Source organism: Dendrobates tinctorius, unplaced genomic scaffold (assembly GCF_039654945.1).
Source record: "Dendrobates tinctorius isolate UK_male_01 unplaced genomic scaffold, ASM3965494v1 ptg000086l, whole genome shotgun sequence".
Taxonomy (NCBI): Eukaryota; Metazoa; Chordata; class Amphibia; order Anura; family Dendrobatidae; genus Dendrobates; species Dendrobates tinctorius.
In genome coordinates, this window is record NW_027361754.1 from 45154568 (window position 1) to 45175264 (window position 20697).

The window sequence follows — 20697 nt, forward strand, 5'->3', positions numbered from 1 at the left end:
GGACAAAATCCTTGGAAACCCATGCGTGGTTCATTTTAATGAAGGTTAGATCATCCACATTTTGGGTTGACAGACAGGTCCTTTTTTCTGTCAGGATTGATCCAGCTGCACTGAAGACTCTTTCCGATAGCACACTTGCAGCTGGGCAAGCGAGCTCCTGTAAGGCATATTGGGCCAATTCAGGCCAGGTGTCCAGTTTAGCGGCCCAATAGTCAAAGGGGAATGACCTGTGTGGGAGAACATCGATATGGGAGGAAAAGTAGTTTGTAACCATAGTTGACAACTGCTGTCTCCTGTCACTTTCCATCGATGCAGTATTACCAGTTGTGTGAGCGGTATTTGAAAAATCAGTCCACAACATTGTCATGAAACCCCTGTCTCCAACGCCACTTCTGCTGTGTGCACCACGAACACCTCTGCCAAGCTGCCCCCGGCCCGTACGGCTCGTGTGAGAACCATCAACGCTGCTGTGTGCTGGGAATGCCTCAAGCAACCGATTTACCAGAGTTGCTTGTTTATTAGCCAATATTAGGTCAAGGTTCTCCTGTGGCATGATGTTTTGTAATTTGCCTTTATAGCGTGGATCCAGGATGCTGGCCAACCAGTAGTCGTCATCGTTCATCATTTTGGCAATGCGGGGGTCCCTTTTTAGGATCCGCAAGGCATAATCTGACATGTGGGCCAATGTTCCCGGTGTCAATGATGCACTGCGAGTGCTGGTTGGAGGAGCACTTTCTGGCAAATCCACATCCCTCCAGTCACGCACAAACCCTGTACCAGACCTTGCCACGCCAACATTTTCACTTGCCCCACGAGATGCATCCTCCTCCCCTAAGTAATCATCCCCATCATCCTCCTCCTCCTCCTCTTCTTCCTCCACCTCGTCCAGGAGAGGTCCCTGAGCAGACAATGGCTGAATGTCATCAAGGATTCCCTCCTCCTCTTCCTCCTCATCAACATTGGCTGCAGACGCCTGCTCCTTAAGGTGCGTCAAAGTTTGCATGAGCAGACGCATAAGTGGGATGCTCATGCTTAGGATGGCGTCGTCTGCGCTTACCAGCCGTGTGCATTCCTCAAAACACTGAAGGACTTTACAAAGGTCTTTCAGCTTCGACCACTGCACACCTGTCAACTCCATGTCTGCTCTCAAAGTGCCTGGCCGTGTATCCTCCCACAAATGCATTATGGCCTGCCTCTGCTCGCACAGCCGATCCACCATGTGCAGGGTGGAGTTCCACCTTGTTGCAATGTCGATAATGAGGCGGTGGTTCGGAAGGTGGAGCAATCGCTGCAGCTTCTGCATACGAATGGAGTGTACAGGCGACCGGCGGATGTGCGCGCACAGTCTTCGCACCTTCTGGAGCAGGGCTGTTAACTCCGGATAATTTTTGAGGAAGCACTGCACCACCAGGTTCAAGGTGTGAGCCAAGCAAGGTATGTGGCTGAGTTTTGAAAGGGCTATGGCTGCCACAAAATTACGGCCGTTATCACTAACTACCTTGCCTGCCTCAAGATGTACACTGCCCAGCCATGACTCAGTTTGTCGCTTCAAGTACTCGGCCAGCACCTCGGCGGTGTGTCTGTCGCCCAAACACATCATCTGCAACACAGCCTGCTGACGCTTTCCACTAGCTGCTCGATAGGGGGACACATCGTGTGCAACAGTGGCAGCTGCAGATGGAGTGCTCGTACGACTGCGCTCTGTGGACGAGCTTTCGCTTCTGGAGGAGGAGGAGGAGGAGGAGGGTCGAACGCCTACAGCCAACTGTTTCCTATACCGTGGGCTAGGCAGCACTGTCCCACCACCGCTGTCCCCTGTGGACCCTGCATCCACCACATTAACCCAGTGCGCAGTGATGGACACGTAACGGCCCTGGCCATGCCGACTGGACCATGCATCAGTTGTGAGGTGCACCTTTCCGCTCACTGACTGCTTGAGTGCATGGACAATGCGGTCTTTCACATGATGGTGGAGGGCTGGGATGGCTTTGCGAGAGAAGAAGTGGCGACTGGGTAGGTCATAGCGTGGTACTGCATAGGCCATGAGTTCGCGGAAAGCTGTGCTTTCCACCAACCGAAAGGGCATCATCTCAAACGAGATTAGTTTGGCAATGTGGGCGTTCAAACCCAGTGTACGCGGATGAGAGACTGAGTACTTTCTTGACCTACTCATAGTGTCTGGGAGGGTGAGCTGGACTTGAGAGCTGCATATGGTGGAAGTAGCGGTGGACAGGGCGGACTGAGAGAGGGTTGATGATGGTGATGGAGTTGGTGTTCTTTCTGATGGCCTAGAATCAGTCTTTCGTTGATATAACAGTGGGATTCCCTGACTGCTGTGGTCTTGCAACGACACCTCAACATTTGCTGCTGTGCTAACCGGTGGACTTACAGTGGGGGAAACAATGTAGCGTTGCTGACTACCTTCGTTGTGATCAGTTGCACATGTGGCACTTGAGGTTTGGTGTTGTGTCCACGCTTGCAAGTGCATGCTGGTTAAATGTCTAAGCATGCAACTGGTATTCAAATTTTTCAGATTTTTCCCTCGGCTAAAGGTCTTTGCGCACTTCTTACAGATAACCTTGGCCTGATCATGAGGATTTTGTTCAAAAAAGTGCCACACTGCACTCTTCCTACTTTGGCAGACATTTTGCGGCCTAGCACGCTGTGATCTTTTGACCCTCTGGACAAGCTGTCCAGCAACTCTTTTGATGTTTGGAACCTGTCTTTGGAGTGCTCCGGGCCTGCCAGATAACAGCTGTTGCGATGTCGATGTCTGCTGTGGATGCTCCTCATCTGAGCTATTGGAAGCAGCACCCTCTTCCCCCAATGGATGCCAATCTGGGTCAACAACTGGGTCATCCATCACCTCCTCTTCTATGTCATGTGCACCTTCCTCTGTGTCACCGTGTATGGTGGTATAGTGTGCGGGAAGGGGCACCTGAGTCTCATCAGGGTCAGAATCTGGCTCTGTACACTGCGAGGACAATGTAGTGCTCTGAGTGAATGTACCAGCAGAATCATCCATCAGCGGCTGTGCATCAGTGCACTCCATGTCAGATTCATCTTGGCCTGGGTAATTCACCATTTGACTTGATAATCCAGGCATGGTATGTGAAAACAGCTCCATGGAGTAATCAGTAGTATGGCCTGCGTCATCCTTCAATCTTGGTTGGGGTGAAGGACACAAGGAAAGGTGTGGTTCATGAACATGAGCCTCCAATGACGACTCAGTGCTTTTACTTTTTACAACTTCAGAAGAGGAGGCGATAGAGCTGGAGGCTGAGTCAGCAATGTAAGACAAAACTTTTTCCTGATGCTCTGGCTTTAAAAGCGGTTTGCCAACTCCTAGAAAACTAAGCGTTCGAGGCCTTATGTAGCCAGACGATGACGCAGGGTCAGCACCTCCTGCATTCGGTCCTATTTTGCTCTTGCCACTACCATCAGATCCACCACCAACACCATCATTACCAGCTGCCAACCCCCGCCCAATTCCACGGCCTCTTCCACCAGCCTTCCTCATTTTTGGTAGAAATGTAGACAAAATCCAACAAACTATATAGTAATGTAAAACAAGGTACAAGGTGTCTATAGGACAGGGGAGATTTTGAATTTCTGCACACACTTTTGGACACTGGACACTTTTGGATTGTGTGAGGCCCACTGATATCTGAGCGCTATGTGACAGGCTCGATGGCACAGCTGTGACAAAAGTGACTAGAGGATAAGGGAGATTTTGAATCTCTGCACACACTTTTGGACACTGGACACTTTTGGATTGTGTGAGGCCCAATGAATATCTGAGCGCTATGTGACAGGCTCGATGGCACAGCTGTGACAAAAGTGACTAGAGGATAAGGGAGATTTTGAATTTCTGCACACACTTGTGAACAGTGGACACTTTTGGATTGTGTGAGGCCCACTGATATCTGAGCGCTATGTGACAGGCTCGATGGCACAGCTGTGACAAAAGTGACTAGAGGATAAGGGAGATTGGATTGCTTTTAAAAAAGCAGTTTGCAGAGCAGTGGGTAAACAGCAATGCAGGAATGTCAGGAAGCCTTAGAAGGCAGCCCAACAACCAACACCACTGATACACCACTATATAGCCTCCCCTTGCACTGCACACACAGTGACTGGTGTGTTGTGCAGGCCAAATTGCTAGCAGCAGAAGCAGTTTTTTTTTCTTCTCAGCAGGACAAAAAAAAAAAATTGGGATTGCTTTTAAAAAAGCAGTTTGCGGAGCAGTGGGTAAACAGCAATGCAGGAATGTCAGGAAGCCTTAGAAGGCAGCCCAACAACCAACACCACTGATACACCACTTTATAGCCTCCCGTTGCACTGCACACACAGTGACTGGTGTGTTGTGCAGGCCAAATCGCTAGCAGCAGAAGCAGTTTTTTTATCTTCTTCCCTGCCTAACGCTCTCCCTACAGAATCAGCAGCAACCTCTCCCTATACTAAGATCGGCAGAAGTAAGATGGCGGTCGGCGTGCACGCCCTTTTATACCCCCTGTGACGCCCACCAAAGCAAGCCAATCACTTGCATGCCCTTCTGAAAGATGGTGGTGACCCGTGCCTATGTCATCACGTTGCCCACAGTGTCCGTGGATCCTGATTGGCTGAAAAAGAGCGCAAAACAAACTTTTGAAACGCGACTTTGGCGCGTAAGTCGCCGACCTCGTGGCCGACCTCATCCTAGGCTCGGGTTTCGTTTCATGAAACCCGACTTTGCCAAAAGTCGGCGACTTTTGAATTTTTTCGACCCGTTTCGCTCAACTCTAGTGGTGAGTTCTCCTTCAAAGGAAGTCTTCAAACAGAGGCTGGACAGACATTTGTCTGAGATGGTTTAGTGACTCCTCCAGGACCACAATAAAGGGGATAATTGTGAATAAGCAGGCAAATGCTGAAAAAATAATAACAGCAGTATCGCAATAGATAAGTGGATCCCCCAAAGGTCTAGAAAGGAGGGTGCCTTATACAGAAGTTTAAGTTCCATCCAAAGAAGTAGAGCTATAAAGATAGAATCTATACAAAAACATCAATTTAAACCTATGCAGGTGGATGGAAAGTTTCAAGGACCAAACATAATAGATTGAGCATGACCAGAATGTTACCAAGTTGTAGGGTCAGGGGGCATAAGCCCCTGACGAAGCCACTGACCCTGACCCTCCGGCTTGGAAACATTCTGGTCATGCTCAATCTATTATGTTTGGATGGAAAAGTTCTTTGGATGGAACTTAAACTTCTGTATAAGGCACCCCAGGTATAGACTTTTATGTAGGATTTATAGTAGCCACCTAGTTGCCAGTCGCCATATCAGTGTGTCAGAATTGGAACTCTTGCCTTGCTAGTTATTTTTCAGCTTATTGTATTTCTATGCAATGTTTGTTATTGGAGGCATTCCTCCATCTAGGCCTTTGGGTGATCCACTTATCTATTGTGATACTGCTGTTATTATTTTTTCAGCATTTGTCTGCTTATTCACAATTATCCTCTTTATTGTGGTCCTTTATCATGTTAGTACATATGGGGTTCTAACCTATCATGTACAGGTTCTATATGTGATTGACCGGTTTGGGCTCAGGGGGATTATAACATCTAATGGGGGCTTCTTTGTCCTGTTTTTAATTGTTTTTAACTATTCGTTGGTGTGTGTTTTTTTTATCTGAATAAAGAATTTTTGATATTATTTTGTACACTTTGGTGATCCCTGGTGTATAGTATGTCTCTTTTTCTTGTTTACACATAACTCTTTTTGATATACTCCAGGTTGGTATCCCATAGTCTGTGGATATGTGATGGTGCCCTCCATCCCCCCTTTCTCTCAGTTAATTAGAATACTTTATAACACCAGCTTGAAAAATGATTTTAAAATCCAAAATGTTGGCCTACTGAAATGCATGTTCAGTAAATGCACTCAATACTTGGTCGGGGCTCCTTTTGCACCAGTTACTGCAGGGGTCCCCAACCTTTTTTGCACCAGGGACCGGCTTCAAGCAAGACCATTCTTCCATGGCCCGGCAGGGTGAGGATGGAGGTGTGTCAGGGGCGGGGCTTTGGTCACAAGGGGGCAGGGCTATGGACAGGTTTAGTAGTCAGTGCATACTTATCATAATATAACATTTATAATGTAAATGTGACTCAACTCACCATAGGTTTTGAAGTGGGAGCACTGGGCTTGTTTTCCTCCAACAAGACGGTCCCATCTTGGGGTGATGGGAGACAGCGGCACCCGAAGTGTGTTCCTTATGTCCAGTCTACTCCGTAATCTCATTTTTGCTGCTGTCATTGCAGAAAATCCCATTTCACACAGATAGGATGTTGGAAATGGAAGCAGAGTTTTCAGTGCTTTTGTGGCGATCTCAGGATATTCTGCCTTGACTTTAATCCAGAACATTGGGAGATTTGACATCTCAAACATACTTTTAAGGCTACCATCATTTGCAATCTCAAGCAGTTGGTCTTCAAGCACGGACAAGGTCTATTCACCTGGCTTGTTCACAAATGGGTTGTGAATCCATTCCTTCCTAGTTCGTGAGTCTTTTGTGGTTGGAAAGTAATGCTCAAACTGTACTGAAAGCTGAGATAGATGATCATGCAGCAGCTGGGAGAATGAAGGTTCAGGCTCGCTCTCTTCCAAAATCCCTGCTGTTATTTGAAACATATCAAATATTCCTGTTCTCACTCGCCGTCCCCACACTTCTAGTTTGGCTTTAAATGCAGCAACATTGTCTGCCAACTTGAAGGCAGTTGTCATTCTCCCCTGAAGTGACAGATTAAGTTCATTCAACAAGTTGAATATGTCACATAAGTAAGCAAGTTTTATAACCCATTCCTTACTACTGAATGTGCTGCAAGTGGTGATTCTTTTTCTAAAAGAAATCTATGAAGCGGTTCTCGTAATTCAAAAACTCTGGCCAGTGCTCTACCTTTAGAAAGCCATCTGACTTCAGTGGTAAGAGAAGACGCTTGTGCTCCGCATCCATCTCCTCACAGAGCTGCTCAAACAGACATGAGTTAAGGGCGTATGCTTTGATGTGAGTAACAACTTTAATCACTTCTTGCAAAACAGTGTTAAGTTCAGGTGACATTTTTCGGCTTGCCAGCATTTCTCTATGGATGACACAGTGCGTAGACTCGCATTCAGATGCAACCTGTTTGACCTGAGTAGTTAAACCAGAAAACCGTCCAGTCATGGCAGCTGCTCCGTCCGTGCATACACCTACACAAAATGAACAGTTTAATTTTCCTGATATGTAATCATCCAAAGACTTGAATAGTTCTGCACCTGTGGTGTTGGCTGCCAACAATAATGCACATAACATATCCTCATGCACATCCTCCTGGAAAATATATCGCACATAAACAAGCATCATTGCTTTGTTGTCAACATCAGTAGACTCATCAACCTGGATTGCATACCATGGTGACGTATTAACCCCTTAACGACCGCCGATACGCCTTTTAACGGCGGTAATTAAGGGTACTAAAACCACAGCGCCGTTAATTCACGGCGCTGTGATTTAAGTGAATAGCGCCCCCCAGTGTCGGATTTTCTCCGGGGTCTCGGCTGCCAGGGGTAGCCGAGACCCCAGAGAACATGAATCGGTCAGTTTTTACCGACCCCCGCTTTTGCGATCGCCATTATTAACCCTATAACGGCGACTGCAAAAAAAAAAAGCCGCGATTTTACATTTAATTTCTCTCTCCTCTGATGTGATCGCATATCAGAGGAGAGAGAAATAGGGTCCCCGATCCCCCCTGGTACCTCTCCGTGGCCCTCCGTCCCCTCCCGGTGGTCCCACGTCCCGCCGGCATCCTCCGATGGGCGCCGCCATCTTGAAAATGGCGGGCGCATGCGCAGTGCGCCCGCCGGGAATCTGCCGGCTCCGGCTGGCAGATTCCATTCATTATTTTGATCACTATGATAAACGATCATAGTGATCAAAATAAAAAAAATAGTACATAACCCCCCCATTTATCACTCCCTTATATAGGCCAATATAATGAAATAAAGAAAATATTTTTTTTGCAGTTTTCCATTAGGATTAGGGTTAGGGCTAGGGTTAGGGCTGGGCTAGGGTTAGGGTTGGGCTAGGGTTAGGGCTAGGGTTAGGCTAGGGTTAGGGTTAGGGTTGTGCTAGGGCTAGGGTTAGGGCTCGGGTCACGACTAGGGTTAGAATTAGGGTTAGGGCGAGCTAGAATTAGGGTTAGAATTAGGATTAGGGTTGGGATTAGGGTTAGGGTTGGGATTAGGGTTAGGGGTGTGTTGGGGTTAGGGTTGGAGCAAGAATTGAGGGGTTTCCACTATTTGCCAACTTTGGGGGTCTAAAAATTGGGGTCTAAAAAATCACTTTTGTGGAAATAAAAAAAGACTTTTTATTTTCACGGCTCTGCGTTTATAAACTTTTGTGAAGCGCTTGGGGGTTCAAAGTGCTCACCACACATCTACATAAGTTCATTAGGGGGTCTAATTTCCAAAATGAGGTCACTTATGGGGGGTTTCCACTGTTTAGGCCCATCAGGGGCTCTGCAAGCGCAACATGATGCCCGCAGACCATTCCATCAAAGTCTGCATTCCAAAATGGCACTCCTTCCCTTCCGAGCTCTCCCATGCGCCCAAACAGTGGTTCCCCCCACATATGGGGTATCGGCGTACTCAGGACAAATCGCATAACAACTGTGCGGGTATGATTTCTCCTGTTACCCTTGTAAAAATAAAAATTTGGGGGCGAAAAGATCATTTTTGTGGAAAAAAAATGGATTTTTTATTTTCACGGCTCTACGTTATAAACTTCTGTGAAGCACTTGAAGGTTCAAAGTGCTCACCACACATCTAGATAAGTTCCTAAATGGGTCTAGTTTCCAAAATGGGGTCACTTGTGGGGGGTTTCCACTGTTTAGGCCCATCAGGGGCTCTGCAAGCGCAACATGATGTCCGCAGACCATTCCATCAAAGTCTGCATTCCAAAATGGCACTCCTTCCCTTTCAAGCTCTCCCATGCGCCCAAACAGTGGTTCCCCCCACATATGGGGTATCAGCGTATTCAGGACAAATCGCATAACAACTGTGCGAGTATGATTTCTCCTGTTACCCTTGTAAAAAATAAAAATTTGGGGGTGAAAAGATCATCTTTGTGGAAAAAAATAGATTTCTTATTTTCACGGCTCTACGTTATAAACTTCTGTGAAGCCCTTGGGGGTTCAAAGTGCTCACCACACATCTAGATAAGTTCCTTAATGGGTCTAGTTTCCAAAATGGGGTCACTTGTTGGAGGTTTCCACTGTTTAGGCACATTAAGGGCTCTCCGAACGCAACATGGCATCCGATCTCAATTCCAGCCAATTCTGCGTTGAAAAAGTCAAACAGCGCTCCATCCCTTGCGAGCTCTGCCGTGTGCTGAAATAGTGGTTTACCCCCACATATAGGGTATCGGCGTATTCAGGAAAAATTGTACAACAAATTTTGTGGTTGATTTTCTCTTTTAACACTTGTGAAAATAAAAAAAATTGGTTCTGAAGTAAATTTTTTGCAAAAAAAAGTTAAATATTATTTTTTTCCTTCCACATTGCTTTAGTTCCTGTGAAGCACTTAAAGGGTTAATAAACTTCTTGAATGTGGTTTTGAGCACCTTGAGGGGTCTAGTGTTTAGAATGGTGCCACTTTTGGGTATTTTCTGTCATGTACACCCCTCAAAATGACTTTAAATATGATGTGGTCCCTAAAAAAAATGGTTTTGTAAATTTTGTTGTAAAAATGAGAAATCGCTGGTCAACTTTTAACCCTTATAACTTCCTAACAAAAAAAAAATTTGCTTCCAAAATTGTGCTGATGTAAAGTAGACATGTGGGAAATGTTATTTATTAAGAAATTTGTGTGACACATCTCTCTGATTTGAGGGCATAAAAATTTAAAGTTTTCAAATTGCAAAATTTTCAAAATTTTCGCCATATTTCCATTTTTTTCATAAATAAACACAAGACTTATCGAAGAAATTTTACCACTAATATGAAGTACAATATGTCACGAAAAAACAGTCTTAGAATCAGCGAGATCCATTAAAGCGTTCCAGAGTTATAACCTCATAAAGGGACAGTGGTCAGAATTGTAAAAATTGGCCTGGTCATTAAGCTGCAAACTGGCTCTGTCGCTAAGGGGTTAATCCTCTCTAACAATTGTCCCTCGACATCTTCTGCTATTTCATTGATTCGTCTAGTGACAGTGGTCGCTGAAAGAGGAACCTGTGCCACATTTTTAACTGCAGCCTCTCCAAAATGTTCGTGGCAAATGTCCTTAGCAGCAGGTAGGATCAACTCTTCACCAATAGTGAAGGGCTTCTTAGCCTTAGCAATGCGGTTAGCCACCAAAAATGATGCTCTCAGTGCAGACACATTTGTTGATGTGGTGGCCTTCAATAATTTCTTCTGTCCTTCATGTTCATGCTTTTTTCTTTCAAAAAACTCCAAAGGCTTGTCTTTTGATGCAGGGTGCTTGGTCTGTAAGTGGCGAGCCAGTTTTGAAGGCTTCATGGCCTCATTGGATAGCCAGTCGCCACATATCACACAGAGTGGGCTTGGAGCATTTGAATCGCCTGTTGTGATGAACCCATAATTTAAGTAGGACTCATTGTATTTTCTTTTACATGCAGCTTTCTTTTTTTTAGCAGTCATGGAGTCTTCATCTGTCTCATCATTAGGTCTTTCTCCCTTTTCAAAGAAGCTCTCTAGCAATGTTTGTTTTTTACTCATTTTACAAGAGTTGGAGGCGTAGTGGGCCCCTAACGCTGAAAGATGGATACTGCTACTTTTGATTGTCACTGCTAATGATGATTGGAACCTACACGGAAATGGAGCATTGAGCACTTAGAAAAAATAGTACTGGAGTACTGTATACATGCTGATTATTTTTTAATCATGGTGTATGCATGGCTCTGCTCCCACCCTTGTATACATGGCTTTGCTCACACCCTTGCATGCATGACTCTGCTCCCACCTTTGTATACATGGCTCCACTCCCACCCTTGTATACGTGGCTCTGCTTCCACTCTCCCATCCTGTATACATGGCTCCACTCTCCCATCCTGTATACATGGCTCTGCTTCCACTCTCCCATCCTGTATACATGGCTCCACTCTCCCATCCTGTATACATGGCTCTGCTTCCACTCTCCCATCCTGTATACATGGCTCCACTCTCCCATCCTGTATACATGGCTCTGCTTCCACTCTCCCTCCCTTGTATATATGGCTCCGCTCCCACTCTCCCTCCCTTGTATATATGGCTCCGCTCCCACTCTCCCTCCCCTGTATATATGGCTCCACTCCCACTCTCTCTCCCTTATGTATATGGCTCCGTTCCCACTCCTCCCTCCCCTGTATATATGGCTCCGCTCCCACTCTCCCTCCCCTGTACATATGGCTCCGCTCCCACTCTCTCTCCCTTATATATATGGCTCCGCTCCCACTCTCCCTCCCCTGTGTATATATGGCTCCGCTCCCATTCTCCCTCCCCTGTATATATGGCTCCGCTCCCACTCTCTCTCCCTTATATATATGGCTCCGCTCCCACTCTCCCTCCCTTGTATATATGGCTCCGCTCCCATTCTCCCTCCCCTGTATATATGGCTCCGCTCCCACTCTCTCTCCCTTATATATATATATATGGCTCCGCTCCCACTCTCCCTCCCTTGTATATATGGCTCCGCTCCCATTCTCCCTCCCCTGTATGTATGGCTCCGCTCCCACTCTCCCTCCCCTGTATATATGGCTCCGCTCCCACTCTCTCTCCCTTATATATATGGCTCCGCTCCCACTCTCCCTCCCTTGTATATATGGCTCCGCTCCCATTCTCCCTCCCCTGTATATATGGCTCCGCTCCCACTCTCTCTCCCTTATATATATGGCTCCGCTCCCCCTCTCCCTCCCTTGTATATGGCTCGGCTCCCCCATCATACTTACCCTCACGTCACTGAACTTCCTTCTCGTCGCTGAACTTCTCTCCCTGCATCTCACGGTGCTTCAGCTTCTTCCTGTGCGGAACGGTCACGTGCTACCACTCATTAAGGTCCATGAATATGGACGCCACGCCTATGGGAGATGAGTGGCGTCCATATTCATGACCTTAAATGAGCGGTAGCACGTGACCGCTCAGCGCTGGATGAAGCCGCTGCGGGATGCAGGGTGAGTATCAGCTGCTGCACCGCCCCCGGCTCCCCTTGTGTCTGCGGACCGGCAAGAGCACTGCAACGGCCTGGTGCTGGGCCGCGGACCGGCGGTTGGGGACCCCTGAGTTACTGCATCATTGCGGCATGGCATGGAGGCGATCAGCCTGTGGCACTGCTGAAGTGTTATGGAAGCCAAGGTTGCTTTGATAGCAACCTTCAGCTCATCTGCATTGTTGGGTCTGGTGTCTCTCATCTTCCCCTTGACAATACCCCATAGATTCTCTATGGAGTTAAGGTCAGACGAGTTTGCTGGCCAATCAAGCATAGTGATCAGTAGCGTAGCTACCGGGGGGGGCAGAAGGGGCGGTGGCCCCGGGCCCCGAACTCTGAGGGGCCCACTGAGCTACGCTACTGTAACTGTATCGGTGTGCACAGCGCGCCCATACAGTTACATTCTGCAGCAGAGCAGGGAGAATCGATCTCCCTACTGTACCGCCCAGCCGCTATGGGCCCCTGAGAAGGCGGTGGGGGGCCCCGGTGCCAGCAGTGGGCCCCCCACCTCACAGCCAGCAACGTCGTTATGAGGTTTTCTGTGCACACAGGACCTGTGATGAGGTCACAGGAGGGGCGGAGTCAGAGGTTCACATGATCAGGGGCTTCAGCACAGGGCTCTGCTGTGCTGGTTGTCATGGTGCTCGATGAGGTGAAGTAAGTTTCTGTGTGGGGTCAGGATTGGTTTACAGGGTGGATGTAGCAGAGCTGTGTGTGTATGAGGTGTACAGAGCGGAGCCGTGTGTGTAGAAGGTGTACGGAGCATAGATATGCATGTATGAGGTGTACAGAGGAGCGGAGCCGTGTGTCTATGGGGTGAGCAGAGCTGTTTGTGTATGGAGCGGAGCCAAGTGTGTACGGGGTGTACAGAGCAGAGCCGTGTGTGTACGGGGTGTACAGAGCAGAGCCGTGTGTGTGCGGCGTGTACGGAGTGGAGCCGTGTGTGCAAGGTGTACGGATTTGAGCCGTATGTGTACGAGGTGTATGGTGAGGAGCCGCGTGTGTATGGGGTGTGCGGAGCAGAGCCGTGTGTGTACAAGGTGTACAGAGTGGAGCCAGGTGTGTACAAGGTGTACGGAGCGGAGCCGCATGTGTACAGCGCATACGGAGCAGAGCCGTGTGTGTATAGAGGGTGTGGAGCAGAGCCGTGTGTGTATAGGGAGTATCAGGTGCAGTAATAGGGACACATACGGCAGCAGTGGCTCAGCATTGGCGTATCAGGTGCAGTAATAGGGACACATACGGTAGCAGAGGCTCAGTATTGGGGTATCAGGTACAGTAATAGGGACACATACTGCAGCAGCGGCTCAGCATTGGGGTATCAGGTGCAGTAATAAGGACACATATGGCAGCAGTGGCTCAGCATTGGGGTATCAGGTGCAGTAATAGGGACACATACGGCAGCAGCGGCTCAGTATTGGGGTATCAGGTGCAGTAATAGGGGCACATACGGCAGCAGCGGCTCAGTATTGGGGTATCAGGTGCAGTAATAGGGACACATATGGCAGCAGCAGTGGATCAGCATTGGGGTATCAGGTGCAGTAATAAGGACACATATGGCAGCAGAGGCTCAGTATTGGGGTATCAGGTGCAGTAATAGGGACACATACGGCAGCAGCGGCTCAGCATTGGGGTATCAGGTGCTGTAATAGGGACACATATGGCAGCAGCGGCTCAGCATTGGGGTATCAGCAGGATGATGGGTTTGTGCAGGTTGGGGATACATGGTGATGGGGCTGGAATATGAGAAGTGAAACGTGTCATTGTTGTATTCTCTGTAGCCAAGTCCTGGCTGGAGGAGTTGTCATGTCGGTCTGGGATGGAAAGACGTGAAAAGGGAACGATTCCATCAGAAAGAACGTCAGCGGTAAGACACCAACTATACCTGTGCAGTAAACACATATGTTTTGTAGGACTGGTATTTACCACTGACCATATTGCGGTAATATCCATGTTGGTCTTTATATAGGGATTATTTTCAGTAACAGCGCAGTCATCTCCTATATCCACTATTAGGGTGCGTCACTGAGTTGTAATCAAAGTTACCTAGTTAGGGGCCCACTCAGAGGTTTCGCCCCCCTGAACCGAAACCCTAGCTATGCCTCTGTTGATACTGTCGTTTTGATACTTTTGGCAGTGTGGACAGATGCCAAGTCCTGAAGGAGAATGAAACTTCCATCTCCAAAAAGCTTGTCGGCGAGGGAAGCATGAAGTGCTCTCAAATTTCCTGGTAGACTGCTGCACTGATTTTGGTCTTGATAAAACACAGTGGACTTAGACCAGCAGATGAAATGGCTCCCCAAACCATCACTGATTGTGGAATCTTCACACTAGACCTCAAGCAGCTTGGATTGTGGCCTCTCCACTCTTCCTCCAGACTCCAGGACCTTGACTTCCAAATGAAATGCAAAATTCACTTCCATCTGAAAACAACACCTTGGACCACTGAGCAACAGTCCAGTTCTTTTTTTCCTTGGAACAGGTAAGACACTTCTGGGGTTGTCTATTGTTCATGAGAGGCTTGACACAAGGAATGCGACATTTGTAGCCTGTGTTCTGGATACATTTGTGTGTGGTGGCTCTTGAAGCAATGACTCCAGCAGCAGTCCACTCCTTGTAAATCTTCCCCAAATTTTTAATGGACTTTTCTTAACAATCCTTTCAAGGCTGCAGTTATCCCGGTTGCTTGTGCACCTTTTTCTACGACACTTTTTCCTTCCACTCAACTTTCCATTAATATGCTTGGATACAGCACTCTGTGAACAGCCAGCTTCTTTAGCATTGACCTTTTGTGGCTTACCCTCCTTGTGAAGTGTTTCAATGGCTGCCTTCTGGACATCTGTCAAGTCAGCAATCTTCCCCATGATTGTGGAGCCTACTGAAACAGAATAAGGGACCTTTTTAAATGCATTGGAAGCCTTTGCAGGTGTTTTTTGTTAATCATTCTAATCTACTGAGATAATGACTTTTGGGTTTTCATTGGCTATAAGCCATAGTCATCAACACTAACAGAAATAAACACTTGAAATAGATCACTCTGTGTGTAATGACTATATAATATATGAGCTTCACTTTTTGTATTGAAGAACTGATATAAATTAACTTTTTGATGATATTCTAATTTTGAGAGAAGCACCTATATTTAGTGGAAACATCCACATAATTATACAATTAAAAAGAAGCAGAAGCTGCAGCCGTCTTTTGTGAGCCCGTGGATCTGGAGACGTGATAATGATCTCTGTGATGATAATGTGTGCAGTGTTAATGGCGACTGAAAAGCATTGCCTGTTTCTGTCTACTGTCAACCATCAACGTGTCTCAGCGGGATATAGCGATATCACGTTAAAGGATTCATTCAACACTTCAAAGATTTGGATTTTTCTGGAATCAGAAATGGTTCAGTGTTCACACTTTGTAATGCAATCATCACATTGCACCAACTCCATTATTGGAGGCTGATGCATTGCGGTCATAATGTCCTGCACTTCTTATACATGGGTAACGGACACCACTTTGGCTGACAATCTTTAGCATGTTGCACCTTAGGATCATTATTATAAAGACTAAAGCCAAAGGTTTATGTACCACTATGACCGTTGTGGGACCCTAGGAGAATGGCAGCTCCAATTAAAGGGTTATTTCCATCTTCAAAGATGGATATTATCAGGTAGAGCTTGTAAAAACAATCAATTTTGCAACTTACTGCTTATAAAAATTTGCAGTCGCTTTTTCAGATATTGCAACTTTTGTTTACAGCTCGTTTCCTAGTAGACCGACCACCGCTGCTGTCTAGTGTGTAAGCACTGTGCTGAAGCTGCAGGTAATTAGGAGCTAACAGTGCTCCAGTGATCCTGACTAGCTGCAAAAAAGTGCTTCCAAGCTCAATAGAAAAGAGCTTGTAAGCACTGCATATGTTCTGCTGTCTAGCAGCATTGGTTGTTCTTCAAGGCAACGAGCTGTAAAGAAAAGAGACATGTTAGGCTAGGTTCACATAACGTTTGCGTCTGCAGCGCATCATCCATGCAAACGCACTCATATGCATCGTTTTTTATCCGCATCATCTTACGCATGACGGCAAAAAAACTCTGCATGTGCATGCGTTTGCATGTGTTTGCATTGTTTATGCTCATGCATTCGATATTTCCAATGCTTTTCCAGTAGCTTTTCCTTGACATCAGACACCCAATGGGCATGCCTCATGGGATTTCTATATACATAGACACACTGCACTGAGGAAATCCTCTTCTTTGGCTGCTGTATCCAGCTGCAAGATCAATTTCAGCGTGGAGCGCTTCTATGATAATCTGGATTTACAATTAAAATTGTCTGTTGCCTTTGCTTCTGCTTGTCAAGAAGAAAGAAGACAAGGACGGAGAAGACATTGTCGTCGCTACTGGCAACACTCCATCCTTGAACTCCGAGACAGCCATGGAGCCTATCACTCGTTGTACACTGAGCTGCATGCAAACCCTCAGAAGTTTTTTGACTATACAAAGATGTCGGAACAGAGTTTCGATGACTTGCTGCAACGTGTCTGAGGATCCATCTCCAGGGAGAACACACAACTCCGTTGAGCAATTCTTGCTGAGGAACGTCTGTTGGTGACCCTGAGGTATGTAATTGTGAAAAACAAACACATGTTCATAGTATTATTGTTAGAAAACCCATGTATTAATTTTTTTTCCATTTTCTGTACTGCAGATTTCTGGATACCCGAGAGACCTTTCCATCTCTACATTTTCAGTTCCAGATTGGAGTGTCCACCCTTTCTGGGATTGTTGGAGACACCTTCTGTGCTTTATGTGATGTTCTGCATCAAGAATTCCTCCCCCAACCCACAACTGACCTCTGGCTGGAAAATGCTGAAAAATTCAAGGACATTTGTAATTTTCCTAACTGGACGGCAAACACATTCGGATTATGAAACCTGCAGGAAGTGGAACCAAGTATTTTAATTACAAAAAATACTTTTCGATTGCTCTCATGGTGATTGCAGATGCTGAATGTTGATTTGTCGCTGTGAATGTTGGCTCATTTCGATGAGGAAATGACTCTCAGACTCTCAAAAACTCTGACATGGGCCAATGTTTGTATGATAATAATTTCAATTTTCCACAGCCGCGACCTCTTCCCAACAATGACGGACCACCAATGCTGTTTGTATTGGTTGGGGATGAGGTCTTTCAAATGTGTGCAACCTCATAAAACCTTACTCAAGTAGGGACTTGAATCACACCAAATGGATTTTAGACTACCGACTGACAAGGGCACAAAGAACTGTGAAGTGTGCCTTTCGCTTGGTGGTATCTAAATGGTGCATTTTGGGAACAGCCATCAATCTAAAAATTGAGAAAATTGATGAGGTTGTGAAAGCGTGTGGTGTTATGCACAATCACATCCTGGCAAAAGAGCGACCCAACTTAGAACCTGAAGAACCTGTTACATTGCATGATTACCTATCAGGATCCTGACAGCGCCGGCGTACAGCCTCCACTGAGCAGGGACTCACCCGCACTGTAGGGACCCCTGGGGACCAGAATAGCCAGAAAGTATAGGTGCACAGGACCTTAGTGATGAAGTTTAGCAAGCCGGCACGGGACCTACGGTCATGTGACTGCAAGGGGGCGGGGCTTAGCATCCTGCTTTCACAGAAGACAGCAAACTCAGAGTCAGGCAAAACTTAGGTCGTTCACAGTACGGACAGCGAGGTACAGAAGGGGTAAACAGATGGGAGGTCAGACAAAGCCAAAGGTCATACACAAGAGGGCGACGCGGTACCAAGGGGACGAGCAGAGAGAAGTCGGGTCACAAGCAGAGAGTCATACACGACAGGTAGCGCAGTACAAGAGGGACAGGCAGAACTCGTAACAGGGACAGAACCGAATCAAAACCGAACAAGCAAGCAAGATATCAGGCACAAGGCACACGTACGCACAAGGTCAACTAACTCAGCCAAGGGCAGGAGTATAACTGACACCGGACCTAGGTCCAGTGAGCATTAAATAGCCGCCCTCTGCCAGGGAGAGGCGGAATAATTAACCCCCAATCAGACCAGGACGGGCCAAAGCGAAACCCCGTCCTGGATCATGACATTGCCAAGATCACCCTCTGAGGACTACAGTGGAAGTTGCCCAGATGAGGGATAAGTTTGCTGCATACATTGTTTCTGATAAAGGACGTGTGGCATGGCAAAACGGAATGGTTTAAGCCGCTAAGTAAAATGTACCTGTAATGTTAATGTTAAAATGTACCAGTAATGTTTGCTGACTTAAATAATAAAAAAACCTCTTGTAAAACACCCATTGCAAGTTCCCTCAACAATACAATACACACATGTGTGTGTTTGCGGCGGCAGCGCTAAAAAAGAGACAAAGAAAACAGATATTGTGCAAACAAAATAAGAATTTTATTAAACAAAAAAAAATTGGGTTTAGGATTGGGGTTTATCTGAGGGTGAGATGGGTTGGACCTTGGAGATGTGGAGCTGTGAGGATTGGGTGGTAGTTGATGAGGAAGGGGCAACAAATTGAAGGATAGGATCATGGATGGGACTGGACACATTGGAAGTAGATGACACATTGGAGTCATGGGAATGGATAGACAAACTGGAAGGGACAGACACAAGGGAAGGTGAGGGTGGAGGTGGTGGGTCCAATGTTGGCAGGATTTTTTGGCTCCGGGCCTTTGTCCTGGTCGGAATGTTTTGTTTTTGTCCTTTGTTTTCTGGACCAAATGGGAGTAATTGCCTCTGAAGCAGTCTTCTGGCATGGTGCTGGACTGGGCAGTGTGGTGGATGCTGCTGGCTGCAGGGGTGCTGAACTTGGGAGCATGGTGGATGCTAGGGTTCAGAAACAGAAGAGCCACCTTCACAGAATGCAGCCTTGGTGCTGCTGAAGGTAGCTCTTTTACATAAAAATGCCCAGGGGGGTGACAGGTTCCCATTAATATCTCAAGAATGGATGAGAATGTTAATAAGCAGTAAACGGCAAAATTGCTTGTATTTACAAGCACTATCTAATAATACCCATTTATGAAGATGGGAATAATCCATTCAGTATCCATGACATCCTAAAGCAAAGTTGGAAATGTGGCCCCATTCCACCTTAGCCCACATTAGCATAGTTTTCAAGACACTTACGATATCGGCTGCCATTGCCTTTGTTAATGGTTGGTTGACTGGGGTAGGAATCTCCTTTACAGGAATTGCACAGCTTGCAACCAAGGGGGTGAGGCTTTTCCCCAATAGCTAAGACAATGCACTGACCTCTTGGCTAAAAATTACTGCAATTAAACAGAGCAGTAATTTTTTTAGATGCCTTTACAACCAGCCATATGTTTTTTTTTTTTTTTTAATGCATCTAGAATATAAAAAATGAAACCATTTTGCAATTTGTTTTCACAATTTTTTTTTGCACTTGTAAACCTAATACAGACCCGTTTTGCACTTACAGCCCCAATACAGACCTGTTTTGCACGTGCAGTCCTAATACAGACCTGTTTTGCATGTGCAGTCCTAATACAGACCCGTTTTGCACATACAGTCCAAATGCAAACCCATTTTGCACTTGCAGTCCTAATGCAGACCCATTTTGCACTTGCAGTCCTAATGCAGACCTGTTTTTCACCTGCAGTCCTAAAGCACTTGCAGTCCTAATGCAGACCCATTTTGCACTTATGGTCCAAATGCTGACCTGTTTTGCACTTACAGTCTTAATGCAGACCAGTTTTTCACTTACAGTCCTAACGTAGACCCGTTTTGCACTTACTGTCCTAATGCAGACTTGTTTTGCACTTATAATCTTAATGCACACCCGTTTTGCACTTACAGTTCTAATGCAGTCCCATTTCGCACTTGCAGTCCTAATGCAGACCTGCTTTGCACTTTGAACCTTAACCCCTTACCGACCGCTGACGGGATAGTATGTCAGCGGTTGGTATCCCTTGCTTTGAGGTGGACTCCGGCAGTGAGCCCACCTCAAAGCCGCGACATGTCAGCTGTTATAAACAGCTGACATGTGCCCGCAATAGGCGCGGGCAGAATCGCGATCCGCCCGCGCCTATTAACTAGTTAAATCCTGCTGTCAAACTCATTAAAATGCAATAACGGGCGATCAAAAGAATGTATCTGCACAAAGGTGGTATCATTAAAAACGTCAGCCCAGCACACAAAAAATAAGCCCTCACCCATCCCAAGATCACACAAAATAGAGACGCTACAGGTCTCGGAAAACTGCGCTTTTTTTTTTCTTCAAACTGTGGAATTTTTTTCACCACCTAGATAAAAAAGAACCTAGACATGTTTGGTGTCTATAAACTCGTAATGACCTGGAGAATCATAATGGCAGGTCAGTTTTAGCATTTAGTGAACCTAGCAAAAAAGCCAATCAAAAAACAAGTGTGGTATTGCACTTTTTTTTGCAATTTCACCGCACTTAGAATTTTTTTCCCGTTTTTGAGTACACGACATGTTAAAACCAATGGTG

General features: G+C 46.4%; 1 long non-coding RNA gene across 2 annotated transcripts in view; it reads left to right on the plus strand.

The window, feature by feature from the left end:
• Positions 1-20697, plus strand: part of LOC141097859 (uncharacterized) — a 309705-nt gene that overhangs the window by 134521 nt on the left and 154487 nt on the right. The window contains exons 3-4 of one of the 2 annotated variants that reach the window (XR_012234061.1): positions 13996-14081; positions 14352-15246. The exons of the other annotated variant lie outside the window; for it this stretch is intronic. This is a non-coding gene — a long non-coding RNA (uncharacterized lncRNA). Of the gene's footprint in view, positions 1-13995; positions 14082-14351; positions 15247-20697 lie in introns of those variants that run through there. 2 annotated transcript variants of the gene reach the window in all.